Genomic DNA, 21,904 nt, shown 5'->3' on the forward strand with positions numbered 1-21,904 from the left:
AAAAATGAAAAAAAAAAAAAATCCAAACACATATCATCTAAATAATATTAAATAATAATTTAAACATATTTGAGAATTTACTTCTATTGTGCCCATAAAACCTGCTGGTCAGTATGGGATTCATTTTGGGAAGACAGATGGACAAACTCCCACAATTCCCATAGAGTGTGATGAAACAGAGATTGAGAGTGTTTTGCATTTTAAATAAGACTGCCCCTTACACAGGACGAAAATGGATTGCTGAGTGTCAGGAGGATCAAAGGCAATAAGGCTCAAAACTTTGAACAGTGGTTGAAAACTTGGGCCTAGAAGGGCATGGAAAGGAAAAAGGCTCTGAAATCTAACCTTTGACCTCATCAAGTTCATTCTTCTGCAGCAGGAGGACGTTTATAATCTTTAGGCATCTTGGCATGACAGAACAAGAATTCTCCAAGTGTGCTAAATATTAGTGTGCACTAATATGACATTTGACCTGAGCAACCTTAGCCAACAAATGGAGTTTTTGGAAATGGAAAATACGGTGGTGTGAAAAAGTGGTTGCCCCCCTCCTGATTTCTTATTTTTTTGCACGTTTGTCGCACAAATTTAAATATTAATCAATGACAACACAACTGAACACAAAATGCCGTTGTTAAATGAAACCTTTTAATATTAAGGGAGAAAAAAATCCAAACCTACATGGCCCTGTGTGGAAAAGTGATTGCCCCCTAAAACCTAATAACTGGTTGGGCCACCCTGCAACAACTGCAATCAAGCATTTGCGATAACTTCCAATGAGGTTCTTACAGCGCTGTGGAGGGAATTTTGCTCACTCATCTTTGCAGAATTGTTGTAATTCAGCCACTTTAGAGGGTTTAGAGCATGGGCTGCATTTTTAAGGTCATGCCACAGCATCTCAAAAGGATTCACGTCAGGACTTTGACTAGGCCACGCCAAAGTCTTCATTTTGTTTTTCTGCAGCCATTCAGAGGTGGACTTGCTGGTGTGTTTTGGATCATTGTCCTGCTGCAGAACCCAAGTTGGTTTCAGCTGGAGCTGACGAACAGATGGCCGGACATTCTCCTACAGGATTTTTTGGTAGACAGCACAATTCATGGTTCCATTTATCACAGCAAGTCTTTCAGGTCCTGAAGCAGCAAAACAGCCCCAGACCACCACACTACCACCACCATATTTTACGGTTGGTATGATGTTCGTTTTCTGACATGTTACTTTTAGGCCAGATGGGACACTGTGGTGTCCCGAAGCTGTAGAAATGGCTTTATAACCTTTTCCAGACTGATAGGTCTCAATTACTTTGTTTGCATTTCTTTTCTCCCTTAATAATAAAAAGTTTCATTTAAAAACTGCATTTTGTGTTTGGTTGTGTTGTCATTGACTAAATGACAAATGGACTAAATATATCATCAATATATTGTTTTATTATTCTTACTAACTTCCAAGTTTCTTTGCATGAGAGCATCACCGTCAAAACAATCAATATGAAGGAAGACGTGTTACATTCGTCTTACGTTTGTTTTAATTTAGTGTGACTCATCTCAAAGACAACCATCGAGAGTAAACTATCGGGGATTTTCGCAGTGATTTAAGTTAGGAAATATCCCTGCAAGTGTGATTTAGGAGCAAGTTTGATTTAAAAGCTTGTCGCACTTGTGAATGTTTCATCTCCATCTGCTTCTGTGTGTCTAATTTATAGATCAAGAAGAACGGCAGTGAGGAGCACAGGAGCAGAGGAACATTCCCTGAAACTGTAGACACATGTCCATCCCTGTTGGATAAAAATGCATCCAAATGGCAGAAGAAGCCAGCTGGACCCCCAGACTGAAGCAAGGCAGAAGCTATGCGGCTGGAACAAATGAATCCTCGGCTCACGGGGGATTATTACATGTCGGCGGATGCAACACGCTTCAACAAGGACACAAAAACGCCACAGCCGAACGGCAAAGAGCCACGGTCGCTGAGTCAATAATTTCTTGTGTCCAACCAAGTAGGTTGTTCATTAAAATTCAAACAAAATTTGAGAGTGTTTAAAACAAGAGAGGAATGAGAGGTCACGTTAATGCCTGTCTGAGAAAAGTGTAAAGTGTATGCTGAGGGGTTTTACAGCCTTAAAGCATATATAATGATGGTAAACAAATACAGTTGGCTGTTTCGCTGATTTCACTTATTGCTGGCTATTTTGGGAAACTATCGCCCGCAATAAATGAGGGAACACTCTATATAATATTAATGTACAATGCTCAGGACGCGTGGGCCACGCCAACACTTTTGGTGTCAAGTAGGATCGCCGGCTGTTAGTTTGAGACCCCACCTCCAGAGAGAGGTGATCATAGTCGTTCATGTGCTCCTTGTGTCTGCCTTTTTATTGGCTATTCCAGGAGATTGTCAGGTGTGGGTGGGCTTGGCTGCTCTTCAACCATTTTGCTTCGAGCACCAGAGAAAAACGTCTTGCCAGTTTAGACAGAGCCAAGGCAAGCTGGTGGTCCCCATTTCCACAAATCAAAACAGATTGTTGCAAATCTTGATCATCACTTCCTTTCTTCATCCAAGGAAAGTATTCTGGAGATGATTCAACCAGACTCCAGGGTAAGCTCGTATGTTGGCCCTACATATCCACATGGAACACATTAGTGTGCACCGTCATGGCAACACGGTTCTAGTGCCACCACCAGATCCGGTTAAGTCTCGAAGATCAGCACAAGTGCTGAAGACGTGCATGTGTGTTAAGTGTTCAATGTGGCAAAAGTTGTTGTTTTTTTGTAAAAAAAAAAAAAACAAAAAAAAACAAGAATGTCTTAATACAAGCCTGTTATTATGTCTGTGTTACTCAAGATGACTCTGATATCGGTATAGTTATCTTTTTTAAATTTACATTCCTACTTTCGATGACCGACAAGCCCGCCAACTGGAAAAAATGGCCGCATAACACCAACGAAGAAGAAGCCGGCGAACACCCAGGAAGAACAAATGGCGGGAAGCGTTTGTGTTCATCCATTTCAACCATGGACGGTGTGCGACGGCGTGCGAACGTTTGGCTGGAATTCTGAATGGTCGGCGCAGTGCAACATTTGCAACGCCATCGTATCGTGCAAAGGAGGGTGCGCCACTAACATGATTAACACCTCCGGATTCACGGTGCACAGAGTGCCCTGTTTTTGACGCGCTACTCTGGACTTCTTCCAACTAGTCAGGTAAGTTAAACAATTAATTACGTCGATGTTATGCCGACATGGAAGCAGCAAACAAATGACGGCCAACGCAAATGTCCAGCTATCGTAAGGTTGTGTACTTTTTCATAGACAAACAACCTGACGTTAACGCTAGCTTTAGCCAGGAAGTTGACCAGACCCCGGTATATACTGGTTGAAAATAGCACTGAGAAATTCATACTAAAATAATTCATAAAAAGTTCATATAATAAAAAAAGAACATGGAGCTATTCATACATTTCATCCAAGAACTTTGGTTAGCGCCTGCTTTTAAACCATGCAAACTTTTATGGCCCTACCTCTGAAAAGAATTGGAATCGAGAATCGTTAGGAACTGGAATTGAAACGAATCAGAAACAGAATCGCTCAAATTCAAACGATGCCCAACCCGACTCATGAGGGACTGACGTTCTGTGACAGGCAGACGAGTGCTCCTGGGAAGGGACCACTCTGTGGTTTATTAGCAGACAGTGATTTGGTCCCAAGAGGGCCCACCAGTGAGCTCACTTCCCCTCATCTTCACACATGCACGGCCGCTCCTCAACTATGACTCAGCCCATGGAGTGGGAGCGATGAGGAGGTCAAGACGGAGAGCGCGAAACAGGAAGTTGTTTTACCCGTTTCAGACTCATCTCCAGTCCCATCATGATTACAGGCGAAACTGATTAAAACAAAACAACATAGCCTGGCAACACACACACACACACACACACAGGCATAGAAGAAACAGGATGTTTAAGTACAACGTGATCATTTTAGACTCTAATAGCATCCTGATGGAACACAGGTGACTCTTAAGTCGCGGCCGGGATAACGTACACACAATGACTCGATGCCCATGTTCTTGGTTTAATCATTTAATGACTATTATGCCTTTCCTCGTGCTGAGGAGCTTCAGCTTGGCCTCTTCCAGAACAATAGCAAAAACTTGATAACAGTATGATGAGAACTTGAGTCTCCGTGGCAACCAAATAAACAAGACTTTTAAAGGAGACGTCGCATGCAGGTGTTGCGCCAAGATCAAAGCAACAGCATAGAAGCTCTTAGTTTCAGAACTCCATGAGACTGCCAGCTAATGATCTCGTATTCCTTTGGAGCAGTTAAACTTGTTGGTGCATTACTCACTACGTTTACATGCACAAAAAAAACAGCTAATTATTCCATGAATTTGGTTAAAAGCAGGTTTTTAAAACACATGTGAACACCTTCATTTGATCGTGTTTGACTTTATAAGAATTGGAAATGGTTCCCTCTTGCACGAATACGCGACCATCAAGCATAACATAGTTGGTTAAGCGTTCGCACTTTATTCACTGGTCCTTGAACGCACCAGTTATGTGCTATAAGAGGCAGAAGTGAAACATTCTCGGACGTGTATTTTTACCGTTCTTCTATCACCTCATCCCAAATGCGGATGCTTTCATCGCTGGATGTTTATGTAGCTGTGTTTTCATGATTATGTTTGTGTGCAACAATAGACGCGTGATGATGTCACTGATGGTTGTTTTACTGATGATTCCTTGTATGCCATATTGTTGCCCCAAAACCCACCCAATAGAAAAGAAACTTCCGTGTTGTTTAACCAGAACACACGCATCTACAGTATAACTTTGTCACTCTACACCAGTTACATATTGAGAGCCTCTCTGTTTTCATCACGACAGCTACACGAGCCATGAGCGGTCGGTTCGTTCACGTCAGCGCTCGTTGCTACCCATTTGTGTCTAGATGCCTCGTTTTGATGTGACGCAACAGGTCAACCGGAAAAGACATACATTTACCTTTGCTGAAAGGAGCATAATTAGAATCAGAGGCGCGCTAGATTACACATCAGAAATGGTGCATGTAAATAGCGACTTTACATCCATGTGTGAACATGGAAGAAGCCTATTTGTTTGGGGAATCTGACAAATTTAGTGCTGTGACATTTAGTGACAAATTTACGTAATGACTGTAACAAAAAACAGATCCCGCGAATGTGTTGGCTAATGGGTGTTTAAGTCAGGATAAGCACAGAGATGGCACTGATGTGGTGTGTTAATTGGACATCTTGAATTGTTGTGTTGCATTTTCTTCCAAATATACAGTGTTTCACGGAACACATGGCTTTGATTATGGCTTATGTGGTACACATGCATGGGTGCATTCCACTGCCTATCACAATCATGTGCTCTACCCTGGGGAATTTAGCTTTTTTGGAAAGTAAAAGGAATGCACCCACTGAATGCAGAAATAACACATACTTTCAATTTTTTTAATTCATTTGGTCTCCAATGGCCTTGCCACATCAGTTACATTATGATGTTTTTAGCATGGCATTTGAACTTGTACTGTAGCCTGGAGAATTGGGTCAGAACATGGACTCGATCCAAAACGCAGTAACATTTGCTGTTCACTCATCCAATCCACCTAACGTGAGTTCAACCCAAGGCAGAAAACCACTAAGGGTAGGGAAACCATCTGACAAACAAATAGGGCTTTCTCTGTAGTGCATGTCCAATGCCATGGAAACTGGGTGTTTGACTGTGGAAATTAAACATAATAAAATATAATTAGGTTGGTTAATACAAGTGCACGGTACTGCAGCAGTACAGGGCAGAAAGGGGACATGCATGAACAGCCAGTGGTATGACAGCCTATCCCTGAAATGAGAGCTATAAATGTTATTGCATCAGTAGAAATTCAGTACACTTATAAGACTTGCTTTGACTACCTGACCATATGTGCAGCAAAAGGGCTTTTGTTAGTCAAGACGGTGTTGACATTTTTAATTCAAGTGTCTTCTGATAAGTTGCATGAAATGCACAAAAAAAAATATGAAGTCTGTTTTATACCTAAATTAGAAGTCAGATTATTAGATGCAATTCTCAGTGGCTCACACTGCATTTCTACAAAATGCAGCCGCAATAATGCACATACAATAATCCCTCGTTTATCACGATTGATTGATTCCAGACCGTGATAAGTGAATTTCTGCAAAGTAGGATTCTTTATTTATAATGGAATATTTCTGTAGTTACAGCATAGAGAACCTACAACCTTCTAAATTTCTTTTTAACATTTTTAGAACCCTCGAGACATGAAATACCCCTGCACCTTTACACTCGCATTACCCAATATAGTAGACATAATGAGTACATAAGCCATTTCAGACATAAATAAGACTTGGCTGTAAATGTGTTCCGGTGCTAGGGGAACTGAGTGTGGGGCGGACAGGAAGTGATGTGCCTGTTATGAGATCATTTAAACCTGCCAAAAATCAAATCTGGTGCTTGTGTGTCTCACCGAACATTAAAGTAATATTAGTGACACCTAGCGACGAGTGTAGAGGACTTCATATCATCACGTCTTTGAGTGCGCCTTCTGAATGCTTTATATTTGTGTCTTAGTTCATTTAGCCATTTTTATGCTTGGTAATTTAGTAACATTTACTTAAATATGCACATTTTTGACTAATAATAGGCGGTATTCAACCACAAAACAGCACCATTTATTGAATAATATATTTTTGAAAAAACGTAAAAGTGAAGGCGTGAAATTGGCGAGGGATCATTGTATTGTTAAATTATCACCTCTCTGACAAAAGCAAAATTACCATTATTATCTTTAAGGACATACAGAGTGATCCTCTGTTGTGTACGTTCAGCTGTATTATTTTAATAGCTGCATATCGTCAAACTGCTGACAAAGAAAACCCTATCAGTTCGAACTGTTTCAATCCCTTCTGAACTTTGAACTTTTTATTGTTTTTGTATTACGATGCCAAATATTTGGAGTTGCATTTCGTGTGACCACGCTCCCAAACGAGCCATTAATTCTACTTATTTATTTTTGTCCAAATGTCTTTTGCCCTTGGGGACATACAAACACTCAATGTTTATTCGGTTGCATGTACAAACTCATATACACACCTTGTTCTGAGACGTGCACACAATAGTTTACTCTCACCTGTGTGCTCTCCACCCAGCACGCTATACTTCAGTCAATGTGCACATAAATCTAGATACACCCTCCTCGCAAGGCCTGCGTGGTCCTGATAATGAAGTTGGAGAGATTCCAGAGCCTTTTCCCTTCCCACAATGCGTGACATTGTACTCTGCAAGGCTGCAGTGTAAAGCATGAGGATCACAGACCTAAACTCCGCAAACATAAATGAGATCAGTCTCTATGGATGACATGCACCCAGTCATTATAGAACTTTAGGATCAGAGCTTTGGCTTTGTTCTCTTGTCAGTGTGTTTTATGGCCAAAATCCTCAAAATGCCTTTAGATACAGCCTCCTCACCACCACACAGACCCATATCAAATCCACATACCGCATTGAAAGGTCATCGCCAAGATGAGTGGCTTTTCCGCCTGGTTTATCCCAAATGCCGCTTCCTGTAACGGTTTGCGTGGCTGCTGAGTGAATGTTTTACATACATTCTCATTGGAAGTTGGCACAAGACGCCACGGAGCCAGTTCACTGCTAATTGTAGTTCAAATAAAGGGCCGTTAGGTAAAGCGAAGCTCGGAGCAAAAGCAGCACAAAAGTGCAGCATCCAGTGCGAATGTATGGCAGGGAGAAGGAGTTGATTTCCAACTGTTGAGGACTGTAATTCTTGTTTTGACTTGCACAAAAACACATATTCACACAGAGATACAGAAGCCAAGAAGGTGCAGAGATTAAGCACCTCATGAGGGTGTGTGTTCACCTGAGTATACACATCAATCCAGTGTAGCGTAGCCATCCAGGGTTGTCTATAACGAAAGGAGGGAAAGATTTAAAATCATTAAGCAGGGCAAAGTCAACGGTCGTCATTTTACATGCAATACAATAGGACTCCATCTGGTGAACACACGTAAATAGTAACAGATCGAGTAAACATGCACAGTGGAAACGCTAAGCCCAATACTAAAATGTACGTGCCTTTAGACTTCATACGCATGTGACACATTTGCTTAACTGTGTGTCTAAAAACCTGACACGGGAGGCAAAATTTTAAGTTAAGGTGTACTCACTGTTCATTTTTTTGCAGTGTTCAATCACCACCACTCCTTAAAAAATCTAAAAAGATAATTGTACAGTGTTCATGAAAAATAGTAACAGTACAAATAAAACATTGCAATCACAAAACATTCATGAGGTGTCAACATGTATACACCATCAATTGGCACATTTTGATTGCATCCAGCGTACAGTAGCAGGGTACAGCTGATCTATCCACACATGCAGTATGATCGAGGCCTGATCCGGATCTGAGGATATCCGATACAGTGATTTTTTTTTTACCTTTCTTTTACACTGTTTTGACACTTGTTTGACCAGGAACAGTAGTGTAAATCTTAGTATCTTAGTAATGGCATGGTTCCATATGGATCTGCTACTACATGTTTATATGCTGTATATCTTAGTCTCGGTGTCACATAACGCCATTGATTGCAAATCTATGCTTGGCAAACAAAGGGAATTCTGAGGTCATTTAGTCTGCGTTCTCTCTCTCTCAACATGCTGTCCCAGACTGAAGCTGTCTTCTTCACGCATGACGCCAGTTCTGTCGACACTGGACTGCACTTCTCTTGCGATCTCAATCAGTTACATCCAGCTAGTTGGACTACACCGCGCAGAGGACAGGATTTAAAGGCAGCTTTTGGCCTGATTGGCTGGCAGCCTGATGGTGTGTGATGACAAACACCCGAAGCTGAGAGCCAGAAGCTGCACAGTCCAGAACTAATAACCAAAGGGGTTGGGCTCAACTACTGCCACTAATTTGTAGTGTTGTGGTCATTAGTGAGAGACAGCAGGCAGCTGTGGTGTACTGGTTCTTATGTGGAGGTAAAGAAAGGTAAAATGGGTGTAAGGCAGCCTTCTCCACCTCCTGACTTTCCCTTTTTTCTGTCAAATAAGTCCTCTGTGACTCTTTTGAAAAACCCCTCCACTGTTTTCTGCCAAACATTCTTTCTCCCTGTCTTTTTCCCTACTCGTCATTAAACTCACAAGGAAGAAAGCATGTTTTGGGACCCCCCTTTTCTTGCCTTTGTAATGGGAAGGGAGCTGTAACAGTTAACAGAGGGAGGTCTCGCCCTGGGAGAGGAGACACCCACATACAACGCTTACAGACATACACACACACACTTAAGATAGATGACAGCATGACAGTGTTGTGAGAGGTGGCGGACGAACCCAACATATCTCCATAGTCAACTCCTGATGGGACTCAGGTGATGGAGGCGAGAATGAGAGAGGAATAGCCCAAGGAGACATGGCGCTTGTCTGGCCCGTTTCCCGGCCTCCCGTGTTGGAGCATGAAAAGGAGCAGGTCGTTTACACCCCAGTGAAAAAAGCCACCACAGCCACAGCAGCACCTGGTTGTTATTTAGGCTAATGGACTTGGGGGCTTACTCAATAGTAATCAACTTGGGGGAGCTTGTCGTTTGGAATTGTGCTGCGACTTCCTCACCATTCCTCATTGGACCGGACTATTCTCTACATGGCTTGCTCCTTGGCCTTATCGCTCCCCACCCTTGCCTTTCTTCCTCTCCCTTGTTTATTTTATTTAGTGGAAAGCTGTGTTATGACAAAGACTTCACTCCCCGGATGTATGCAGTCAGTGCTTGTGTCATGCCCTTATGAGGTATGGGGGCCCTCGTAACTCCATGCCAGCCCCACCCAGGCTGGTCTTCCCAGGCATAGAGGGCTGAGAGGAGGGGCTGGACGAGGCTGGTTGACTCTTACCCACACCCTGTCCTGTCCTGTCGTGCCTGGCTTGATATTTCTAGAGTGATATTCTAATGCAGTTCTTGTGTTGAAGTTGAAAGTGCTGACATGCAACTTCCCGACACAGTCGTCTTTCCTGTCTCGCTGTGATGACCTCATTCTTACATGCTCATCCATCTGTCACAAAGTGCTGGCGTACTAAAACCATTAGCTGAATCACATAAGCTCTGATAGACACATAGAAACTCTTACCAGAAGGTTGCTGACAAGTGACAATGCCTCTATGGCAGTGGTGTTCAGTTTCATTGAACTCCAAAGACTCCGAAATGGAACTCGGATGAATATAATGATGACAGCAAAAAAAAGCCAGAAGACTTTTTTTTTTTTTTGGTAATACAATGTCATAGCTATTGATGTAAGAACTTAAGTGATTTTACTTATTATCAAGAAAAGCGTGCAAATGGCTCCCAAATTAAACTCTCATGAGCTATTGTTGTTGTCATCATTCTTTTTGTCCAAACAAATATACCTTTAGTTGTACCAGGCATTAAAATGAACAAAAAACTGAAGAAACAAAGGTGATCTATCAATTTTTTCCACGACTCTCCATGAAATATTGTTTATAAACAAAACGTGGCGATCATTTGACCTATGGTGATAAGGGAAGTTGAATGTGTACTCACACTATGCCAATCTTATCGTGCTTTGGACCTACGTGACACCTTAAGTCTGGCACCTTTGGCTAGTGTGGCCACTCTGACCCACGCTCAAGTACAGTACACTTCTCCTCCTCTCGCACAATCGGAAGACGTGGTCTTGCCTTATCATCTATTTAGTGTAAGGTGATCGCTCCCCGCCAATGATAACCACCACATTTCATGATAGAAATCAATAGTCAGTCTCAAAATAATCAAACACAGACAAAACATAAATGAAAATTGCAGTAATACAGCGGTGTGCAAGTGATGGAACAAGCAAACACACCAAAGCACGAATGCTAAGTGGGAGCTCGAGCCAGCAGTGGCCAGGAGACGAAGGGGGAATTACGCCCAAGTCCGGCACGGTTCGAAGGGCCGAATGTGGGTACACCCTAAGAGGATGACTTTATGGGAAAAAAGAAAAAAACAAACAGTACCTTTGAGTGAATCAACCCATTTTACTCTTGAACATAAAATTATATACTTTAGTCTGATAATGCAACAGCATTCAATTTGACCTCAGTACCAAAATGTGTAGTAGAACAATGTATTTCCTTTTTCTGAGCAGAACGGAAAGTTGTCCTGTGTTGTGCACATGTTGTATTTCTCATGCCCGTTTGCCTTATTTGCAAAGACAACTTGTCAATATATGAATCAGAGATGTAATTCGAACTACAAAGGCATGTTTCTCACGAACATCATTGTTGATCTGAGAAATAAACACTGCAAAAGCAACTTCATAAGCCTGTTCGTCCCTCCTTCAAACAGCCTGAATGAAATGTAAAAAAAAAAAAAAGCCATAAGCAATATACTACATTGGCTTATTTTTCCATTTGTTAATTTTCACCACAAAGCCTGAAATGTTTTAAGAGGTGCAACCTAATATTGCTTGAACTCGTGGACCTACCACAAAGATCTCTGGGTAAATGGGAGGGAAGGAAGTGCACAGACAGGAGTACGGGCGTGGATGGAAAAGTGCGCAGTAACTTGGCTGCAGCACACCCTTAAGTAACAACACATGGCTATGGAGGATTTCCACATTCAGGCTCTCCATAAGCAAGGCTGATGAACGCTGTCCAGCCTGCTCGCGCCCAATGGCCTGGTCAGGTCAGAATGGGAAGCTGATAAGGCTGCCATACCTAATTCCTTTCCATGTTCTCATCCATGGTAGGCATCACAATGGGCATGATTCATGGGGGTAATTCCGCCAGCTACTGACTTGGCTCCTGCTGGCAATTGCAAAGAATGTGACCTCACAATGCGCTTCTTTCAGCCCTGTCTGACTTGGAGAAGCCTCTCCTTGAAGCCCTCTTCTGTTTGAGACTGCAGAGTGAGGACAGGAGAATGCAACAGCAATGCAAGGAAGAGATGCAATGTAAACAAAGGGTGGGAAAAAAACTCTCCTCACGTCCCATCCTTTCTTTCCCTACATCACTATCCTCCTCCCAATGGTTCCTCTAATAAATAAATGATGTATAGGGAGGAGGGAATTTTAACCACAATGGTGACCACAGAGAGACAAACCCTGATTGCGCAGAGGGATGTTGTAGGTGTGATGCCTGTTGTGGCTTTCCGTACATGAGCCAACGAGACAAGTCTAGACTGGGCGATGATTCAAGCCAGTACAAAACTGTGTTTTCTAATGCGAGTCTCCAACTGCTCCTCAAACAAACTGCAATCATTGAGGGTCATTATTTCGCTACATTAAGCCATTTGAAGCCCAGTTAATCCCTGGTTACATTCCATCTGTCACAGACACAAAGACCCTTGTCTTTATCTGCAGTCAGTGCTGACACATAAATTGGGCTCATGGGCTAACTTTGACCAAAGTTAAGTTTAAAAGTGACGGTACATCAAATATGAGTAATCAACATCAGTGCCAACTATAGGTTAAAGCAATATGTGGTCAGCAATGGCCTTACAATACGAGGCATACAAGATTTCATGCTCCCTCAAGGAGAGAGTTCTTCTAAGTTATCTTAAGAATGAGGGTATTTTCCCACTAATGTGGAATTCAGAAAATCATACATTAAGCTGCTCAATCTTTTATTGGACATTCCACCTATTAAAAACTTAAAATAAACGACTGGTTCAGTAGATATTCCAATTTCAAACACACGAACACATGACCATAAACACTCCGAAACAAGTAATAACACACACATCATACGTGTAAAATGGGCGTTGACACGTTAGCAAGCAGAGGTGATTTCGTCATGCCAACCTCCCTAAAATCATGCCATTGGAGCAGAACACATGATGATGTCATCATTGGCACGGTTCCGGTGTCTGAAAGTTTTTCATGCAACGAGTGCAAAAGAGGCAGACGGTATGCATGCACAGCAAGAGAAAAGTCTTTGCTTGCCATCAATGAAGCTAATTTTTTAAACTGCGGCAGACCACTGACAAAACATATATCAGGACTTCTAAAAACACCCACAGGAAGTGAGTCACACGTCCTTCCTGTCCCTAGCAGGCACTGGCACAAGGTGAAAACCACCAAGTTTGTCATCACTGAGCCTCATCGGGCCATCATTCAGTTTTGGTACCACAGAACCATGGGATGAATGGATTGCTTTCTAAGAACTGTGGACATCATTTGGAGACGTAGACCCAGTCTCCTTATTTGTCACTGTCAATCAACCAGTGGCGGTTCCGGCTTGAATGATGCCCTGGGCGGACCGACTATGTCTTGTTGTGTTAATTTAGCCTATTCAGGTTTGTTCCTTATGCTACTGTGTAGCTGCACAACTGTTCATGTGTTACACTAACATACCGGACATCGATTCAGCCTGTTGTTTTGTGTGCTACTCTGTACTTGATTAACTTGCCTTTCCAGACTGAATGTCTGTTGTTGGTCTTGAATTTTGTGAAACCAGTTCATAAATAAATGCTTATACTTATATTCCAGAGTGACTTATAGTCCGGAAAATAGGGTAGTTGAAGCGGTGGCCGTCTCTGGTGTCCCTGCAGAGCCCCTGTAGCCTGTGCATGGGAGCTTTGCAGTGTTGTGTGCAAAGCATGTGAAGAGTAAAAGATGGCTTCAATGTAATCTCTCAGTACGTAGTAGGGGTGGGAATCTCCGGCCACCTCACGATTTGATGCGATTACGATTCAGAGGCCGGCGATGCGATGATAAAATGGTTATCGATGCATCTCTCTTTTTTTGTGATCAATAGTTTGTCAATTTTTTCATGCATAATTTTTTTCTATATATAATTTCTTTTTACTCAGTGTGTACTACTAAAACAAAGCTTATTTGTAATGATCCACAATTAAAATAAACATGTAACTGATTCATTTACTTCCATTATCTTTTAATAATTGGAAGGTTACATCTACCAACACATGTCATCATTTCACAGAAGCAGCAGGAAGTGCACCAGTAGCAGCGTGTATAAAATGAACAAACTTCAGAATATTCTGAATAACCAACATAAGAAATCTGCCATGATTCACAAATAAATACTTCTTAATTCAAACTAAAATCCCGATCATCATTCGTCTGACATTTTGAGAGAAATTAATAACAAAAAGGGAGGAGTCACTGTTCATTTATGTTTCTGTTCTTGAATGTTACCAGTGGTTTAAATAACCTGTATTTATATGAAAGAGAACGTTTCTTCATTGTATTTACGTAGACAACGATTTTCCGAAATATCCAGAGCATTCTGGATTTTTTTTCTTCTTCACCAAGAAAAAAATTCCGTGGTCATCCACTTCAGTTGTCTTCGTGTGCGTTACTGTCAAAAGCAACTCGATGACCTGATCTCAAGCCAGGGGGACATGCTTTTCTTCTTAGTGAAGACGGAAGTGACGGCAGCAAGACCCACACACAAGCAGGCAGTGAGGGTGGCTGCAGCGAAGTCTTCGCAAACATCTCCACGGAAGAAACTCCAAATTTGGTGTTCCTGCACTACAGACACCAGACAGCCATTGACAATTCTAAGTATTTTAAGTATTAAAATTGTGATGATATTTCTAGCTATGTCAATTATCCAGATATTATGCGGGAACTTAAAAATGGAGATACTCCATAACCGCCATATTATTGTGAAACATTAAAGCTGAAAGTCAACACTTCAATCACATGTTTTCGGGTTTTATTTAGAGGCAAAATCCTAAAAACTGTCTAAATACTTCTGGATCAACAGTCGTGAAAAAAATTCGAACACAACTGCAGCAGTATATGGAAAATATCCCTGATATGGATATGCAGTCGTCCCTCGCCACATTGCGGTGTCCAATTTTGCGGTTTCACTCTATCACGCTTTTTCAAACGTATGAATTAATAAATCATGGTGTTTCGTGGTTGAATACGGTCTATTATTAGTCAAAAAATATTGTATGTTACCTAAATTAAACATTTTCAAGCATAAAAATGGCTAAATGAACTAAATTACAAATATAAGACATTCATTTTAAATTAATTGTGAATGCAGTATTCTACATTGGTCACGAGGTGCCAGTAATTGTTAGATGTGACAAGCACCAGACTTGATTGCCGAAACAACAAGCTTTCATTACAGGTTTAAATAAGCTCACAACTGGCACAATGACAACAACATAATAACAATAATGACAATAATAAGACTGTCGCAGCCGTAACCCACGGCAAGCTAAGAGTCAACTCTGAACCCCCAACGTCACTTCCTGTCCTCCACATGGAACACATTTGCGGCGACACACATCAGCGTGAGTTTTATTTATGTCTTAAGTGACTTATTTTGTCTGATTATATGTAATATATTGGGTAATACAAATGTAAAGCTGACTGTATAGGTGTTATTTCGGGTCTGGAGGGCTTCAATAATGCTAAAAATCACATTTAGAAGCTTGTAAACTACTACAAAACTACGAAAATTTACAAAGAAGGACTCCTACTAAATGCAAATTGACTTATCACGGTCGTGTCTGGAACCAATTCATCGGGATAAACCAGGGATCACTGTATCTGAGATGATTGGTCAACATTTACTGTATTTTAACAGCATGTAGCTTGACCACAAGCCCCTTTTGCAAAGCCACATTTTTACATGGTTGTATTTAATAGTGTGACTTTTCAATGATTGTTTGACTTCCGTGCCCCCCCCCCCTGCAAATCTTCAAATGTAGAGCAGATCCTGGCGTTATCTCGGCCATCCTTATTGTTGTATCAACATTCCTATTCTAGCTGACAGGTCAATTGAACTGTGAAGTCACAGGACGGAAGAGGCCTCGTTTCACTCATGAGAAAGTACAATAATCCTGCGGGCAGGATATAGCTGACAACACACAACTAAGTCCATTCAGTGTGGCTATTTTGGTGCGACGTCTAGACATGAAAACATTTTACTTGCCACCATAAACCACCACTGTGTTCTGCAAAAAGTTGCACTAGCCGAGACACCGTGCCAGAAAAGGCGATGGGGGTAATACAAGTGTCTGCGACTGATTTCTTGCAAGCACCTTGCGGGGTGCATAACGGAGCGGCAAAGATAAATGTAGTGGATGAGATCATGTGTTTACAGCCTGTAATGTTTTTGTGGCGAGTTAAAGATTTGTTTGTTGTTGTAAAAATGTGTGACTTTACAAGATGTTCCATGTATGCATTAGCCTTTGCCGCATCATAAAAACAAGTGCAAAGTGCAAATTAAAGGGGTTGCGGGTGACCCTTTTTTTCCTCTCGACATTCAAGTTCCAACATCTACTAACACAAAATCACTTGTTGGAACATCAGCACACTTTAAGAAGTGAGATCACACATTATGTCATTCTTAGATAATGATAAGAATGACGTTTGGTGCCTATGCCGAGGCTAACCATTCAATACATGTATTTATAGAATGGAACCAGGAGCGTAGCACCAGATTCTCGGCCGCCTACATAAGCATCCTGAAGGTCTTCCACGCTAAACCCACCCATGCCACTCTCCATACACACCCTGTAGTCTGCCCTTGAGTTGTTTTACTATGGTTTGTGAATTGTGTTGTTTTAAGTTTGAGCTCACAGTACTAGTATAGTATACTAGTATCTAGTACTAGTACATCAAAAGGCAGTTTAGTGATGCTCCAAGTCAGTGGTCACCAACCTTTTTGAGACCAAGATCCCTGGTCTTGGCTGCGAACCTGTACAGGATGTACTTTTTTTTCAATTTTATTTTGTTACTGCAGTGATGCAATGACAAATGTGCCACGGGCCATATATGGCCCCTGAGCCGCACTTTGGGCACCCTTACCCCTACTTTTGTGGCTCTTGGTTGGGTTAGGCTTGTGGCGTCGGCTCCATGAGCAAACCACAGCTATTTGGCTTGTTGGCTCAGTGTAGTGGAGGAGCGATGCAGATTGAGGAGAGAGGGGCTGGTCAGTGCGCTACAACAGTCAGCCCTTAACAAGCGGCGGCGGCGGAGCTCAAAGATTTTTTTGGAGGTGCACGTCTACTGAGTTATATTTGTGCCTTAACTTTGAGGTAGCAGGGCAGGCTTTGAGCCCTATTAGCATGCAAAAAATACTGTTGTGTGCGCAGGCACATCGCTGGAGCGCTCTGTCAATCCCTCCCTCTCTCGCTCAACCTTTTTCGCTAGCGCGGGGTGGCGGGTCGGTATAGGAGGCGAGCCGGTGTACTAGTGTACCTCCAGCCGGGTTTTGGGGACTGGGCTCCTTGCTGGGGCTCGCGGGTTGCTGCCTGGATAGCGGTGAGGCGTACGGGCGTGCTCAGTGGACAAAATGCATGCTTGTTGGTTGCTCTCTGGGAGATGAGGGCACTGATATGATATTATGTGAATAATTTTTTTTCAAAATGTTCTCGTAATCGACCAGCAAAGTCCCAAGGATCGAGTCGTAGCTCACAATCGACGGGTTGGCGACCCCTGCTCTAAGTAAACTATAACACAGCTATTATAATTCTTCCTCCAGGTTACTTAAAAAATACAAAGGCTACTGTACACAAGACTCACCTGTCAGTCAGAATTTACTTTCAAAAGAAATGTAAACAGGTTTCAATGTTAAGTGTGAAATGAAAAGATGAATTACGATTGATTAATTATTCATAATTAGTGTATTTTTTAAATCAAGTTTGACATTTTTAATATCCAACTTTACTGTTTCTGTATGTGAATTGTCTTTTTATAAAATACTTTTATGGATTGGCCTGCTTGTGCTTAAGTTGTTGGGAGTGGAAAACAATGGTTAGTCACACCCTGAAGTGGACATTGATTGGCGCTCATTGTGTTTGGGCTTGTTTAGCATCAGCTGTTAGGGTTCCACTGTAGTTGGGAGGACAAGGTGAGGAGCGGTGAGTTACGGAGAGGAGACGTGACAATGGAGGAGCATGTGAGAGTTGTTGGCCCAATGAATTTACATTTCAAAAACACTCCAACGGCACCAATGGAAAAAGGTAGAGAGATATGCCTTTGTTGTAAGGAGTTACCACCAAAGCAGCTCGAGTTTAGCCTACCAGATCAGTGCAGCTAACGTTAGCAGACGTTAGCAATTTAGCAAACTTTGCCAAGCTAAACTCGAGAAAAACACCCGGCATATGAGCAAGTCCGCGACCAAAAGGCTGACAAACGCTCTTGCCAAGTGGATAGTGATGAACCACAGACCAATAAACGTAGTGGAAGACGAGGGCAAAAATAAAAATATAAGATTTTGGTGATTTTAGGATTCGCTCAATTGCTATAACCGGAGATCACTGGACCTCAGCTGGTTCAGTGTTCAACACTTACATTGCTCAGAAAAGCTTTTTTGGCTGTTTTGTGATGTGTTAAATTCAGCGCTTTAGATGGACCTGATGTTTTATTTTATTTTTATTTTCTAATTACCGGTATTTGGATTGATTGGATTATTTCAGAGAAAGTATCTCTAGGTGAGGGCTTTTCTCAGCAATTTTTGGGTGAAATTACAAAAAGAGATAACATCAATTAATTACTGCTCATAATTAATTAATCTCTCAATTTTTTAATCTCTTGACAGCACTATTCGATGTTACAACTCTGCGTCTATAAACAATACAACAACAACAACGGAGAACCATCCAAGAAGTGCCAGTAAACCGCAGCAGAGGCTAATGTACCGCACACGTCCCCTCAAGCACCTAAAATGTTCATGAAACATGGGAGGGCTGATTAAAACCATGGTATTTCATCAATCATGATGTGCTTTAACGTTTGGGCTTTGAAAAAAAAGCATTTGCAGCTACAGTACATACTTTTAGCTTTCCCTGTCTCTCCTGGTTTTGGATTGACTTTTGTCTTTGGATTGTAAATATGCAATTTGCAATGAAAGCGCTAGTTGTGCAAGGGGGGGAGTAAGTAGTCTTCCTTAATACTTCTAATCTGTTTTGTTCATGATTGACGTGCTGAATGGGCCCAATTTATAATTACACAGACTGTATCAGCTGGTGTTTCATACTTTGCACACAGTAATCCCTCATTTATCACTGTTAATTGCTTCCAGACCCAAATGTGGTAAGTGAATTCCCGCAAAGTAAGATTCTTTTTTTATAAATCAAATATTTTTATAGTTAGAGCATAGAAAACCTGTTTACAACCTTCTAAATACGTTTTTAACATTATTAGAGCGCTCTAGACATGAACACCCCATAGTCCTTTTACACTCGTATTACCCAATTTAAAATACATAATAAGAGAAAATAAGCCATTTAAGACTTAAATAAGACATAAATAAGACTCGAGTGTTGCTTTAAATGTGTTCCCGAGGGGACCTGAATTTTGGGCTGATATGGAGTGACGTCGGGGGTTTCAGAGTTGAAATTTAGCTTGACGTGGGGTTACTGCAGCAACAGTAGCCCGTGTTTTTATTGTGCCCATTGAGAGATAATTCAAACCTGCAATAAAAGCCTGTTGTTCCAGCGACCAAGTCTGGATTTTATGTGTCCTACCGAATATTAGGAATAGTATGACATTATAACAGCAACATTAACACCCAGTGACCTGTGTAGGATACAACATATCATTTACAGGTTTCAATACGTCTTCTGAATGCCTTATGTAGGCTACAGTATGTATTTTAGTAAATGTTACAATTTTTTAACTCGAAAATGCTTAATTTAGGCAAAAGGTACATACAAGTTACTTCAATATGCAGATTTTTGACTAATAGTAGAGCATATTCGATCACAAAACAGCATGATTTATTCATTAATATAGCTGTGAAAAACCGTGATAGACATAATCCACGGAATTCAAACCGCCAAGATGTTTGTGCCACATAGAAATGTGCAGCTTTGCAAATTGTATCGCTGCCAGCATTATTTAATTGCATTCTTATTTGCGAATTTATTAAGACTAACCTCTCTTATTTGTTGATGGTAGGAGAACATGTTATTTTAGTTGACTATTGGTCATGATTTTCTACGAACCTTTTTTGACACAAAATGTTTAAAATAAATATGGCACTTTTTCTTGGCTATTGCAGTATTTGTCTTATTTTGCACCAACAGTGTTTATTTGTGAAATGCATCCAGCGGCATCACAGTAAAGGAAGCATAATGTGTTCATTCATTACACAAGATGTGACCTGGCATTCGTTTGAGGAAAGAGCTGCTGCCGATATCGGTATGGGAAAAATAGTGCAGGACAATATCGATATATCAGATAGCGGTAAGAAATCTAATATCGAGCATCTCTAATGGCCATAAAAACGAACAAAATAAAAAGATTGACTTGGTAATGACAGTTGTAGAATCACCAGCACCAATGTCGATATCAGTTGTAATCCTGCGGTTTAGGCCAAAGTCACTGGCTGGCTAAAACGCTCAGATTACAATCTTTACGGTTTAGCTGAAAGAACGAAAAAAAAAAAAGGCGCAACATATCCTGACCACACTCTGGTGTGCAGTAGGGTCAAACAGTCACACACAGCCAAGATTAAACTTTAAGCATACGCTCCAGTCAAAAACAAGAGATTTTTCATGGTAACGGATACATGCAAATAGAAAACATGGTGCATACTTATGGATTCTCCTCAGACAGTGCGTGACTAAGGAGAAAAACTATCAACTGATTTACATCGCTGTCACATCTAAGTGGCACTTCCTGCTGTTCTTTTTGAAAACCATGTTTTACTGTTAAATTGTTTTCCTTTTTAATTTTCTAAAATAAGCAGACCCTCCCATTGTTGTCCGGAATGAGGACTTGGGATGGGGGATGGGGGGGGGGACAAGAACAGAAGAAAAATAACTCACTCAAAACAGACTGGGTTCTTTGACTGATTTCTTTCCTTCAGTAGATGAATTCTGTTTAGTTCTAATCTTGAGGAAACATATTGGTGTGAACTCCCTGGTTCAGACCAACGTTAATCACTGAGAGGCCTGTCTTGATTAAAAAAAGACTAAATTAAGCTGAACTCTGATACTGTAAGTGGGAACAAAAGCACAAAGAGTCAGCTGGAAGAGGGGGGGCCTCCAATAGCTCCCTCTCTGGAGCCTGTGATGATTGATACGATAGCAGACCCATTCAAACTGCAAATTTTACACATGATTGAGGCTCTATTGGTTGTAATGAAACGTAATGAAATGTCCTTTCCAGCTCAATAGTTGCTATTATAGTTTTGGACCTCCAACCCATTTTTCATTTTACACGCTTTCCAGTGCATGTGTTATTATTGCTGAAGTCAAAACAAAGCTGTGGCATCGGGTTTATTACTTTTGATTATTGATGTGACCGTTCTATCCACCAGGAGCCATTCACAGTGTTAATTGACCACTGCAATCCCTCAGCAGATTCATGGAACGTTTGGAGGGTCACTGGAAAAACGACTTACTTACTGCAGGGAGCGGAGCTCGCCTTAAAACGGCAGTAAATGCACTAAACTCTGTTTTTTTGTGCTGAGCTCACATGAAATTGACTCCATGGTATATACACTCACCAGAAACGTTGTTGTGGTTTTAGTTTGCAGGGTACCAAAGAGTAAAGAAGATTCAAGCATCCAACTTAGACCAGCGATTCTCAACTGGTGGGTCGCAACCCCTTTTTCAGTGGGTCAAGCGTCTTGACCTGGGGGGGGAAAAAACAGAAATAATCCTGAACTTTTATTGTGAAGGGGATTTTTTTTATGCAGTTGGGTGTCATCTTTAATACTAATTGTTGCTGAAATGTTCATTGAACTTGTTTTGTGATGACACACTGTTATTTTGCACTACCCCAATTCACACAGCACTGTCTTTTCATTAAATATGAGATATTTGAGAAATCTGAATTGAAATATTTTCGCGATTTGGGTCGCCGCTTGTCATTCAGGGATAATGGTGCGTCCCGCAGCCAAACCACTACAGTAATACCTAATTTACTGCGGTTGGTT

The 21,904-nt window shown here is 41.3% G+C and overlaps 1 long non-coding RNA gene across 1 annotated transcript; it reads right to left on the minus strand.

The window, feature by feature from the left end:
• Positions 1-7,921: 7,921 nt before the first annotated feature.
• LOC129193818 (uncharacterized) lies at positions 7,922-21,601 on the minus strand. The gene is made up of 3 exons (XR_008573623.1): positions 21,473-21,601; positions 8,211-8,256; positions 7,922-7,949 (listed from the first exon to the last, which is right to left on the minus strand). It is a non-coding gene; the product is annotated as an uncharacterized LOC129193818 (long non-coding RNA).
• Between the last annotated feature and the right edge of the window lie 303 nt (positions 21,602-21,904).

Source organism: Dunckerocampus dactyliophorus, chromosome 14 (assembly GCF_027744805.1).
Source record: "Dunckerocampus dactyliophorus isolate RoL2022-P2 chromosome 14, RoL_Ddac_1.1, whole genome shotgun sequence".
Lineage (NCBI taxonomy): Eukaryota > Metazoa > Chordata > Actinopteri > Syngnathiformes > Syngnathidae > Dunckerocampus > Dunckerocampus dactyliophorus.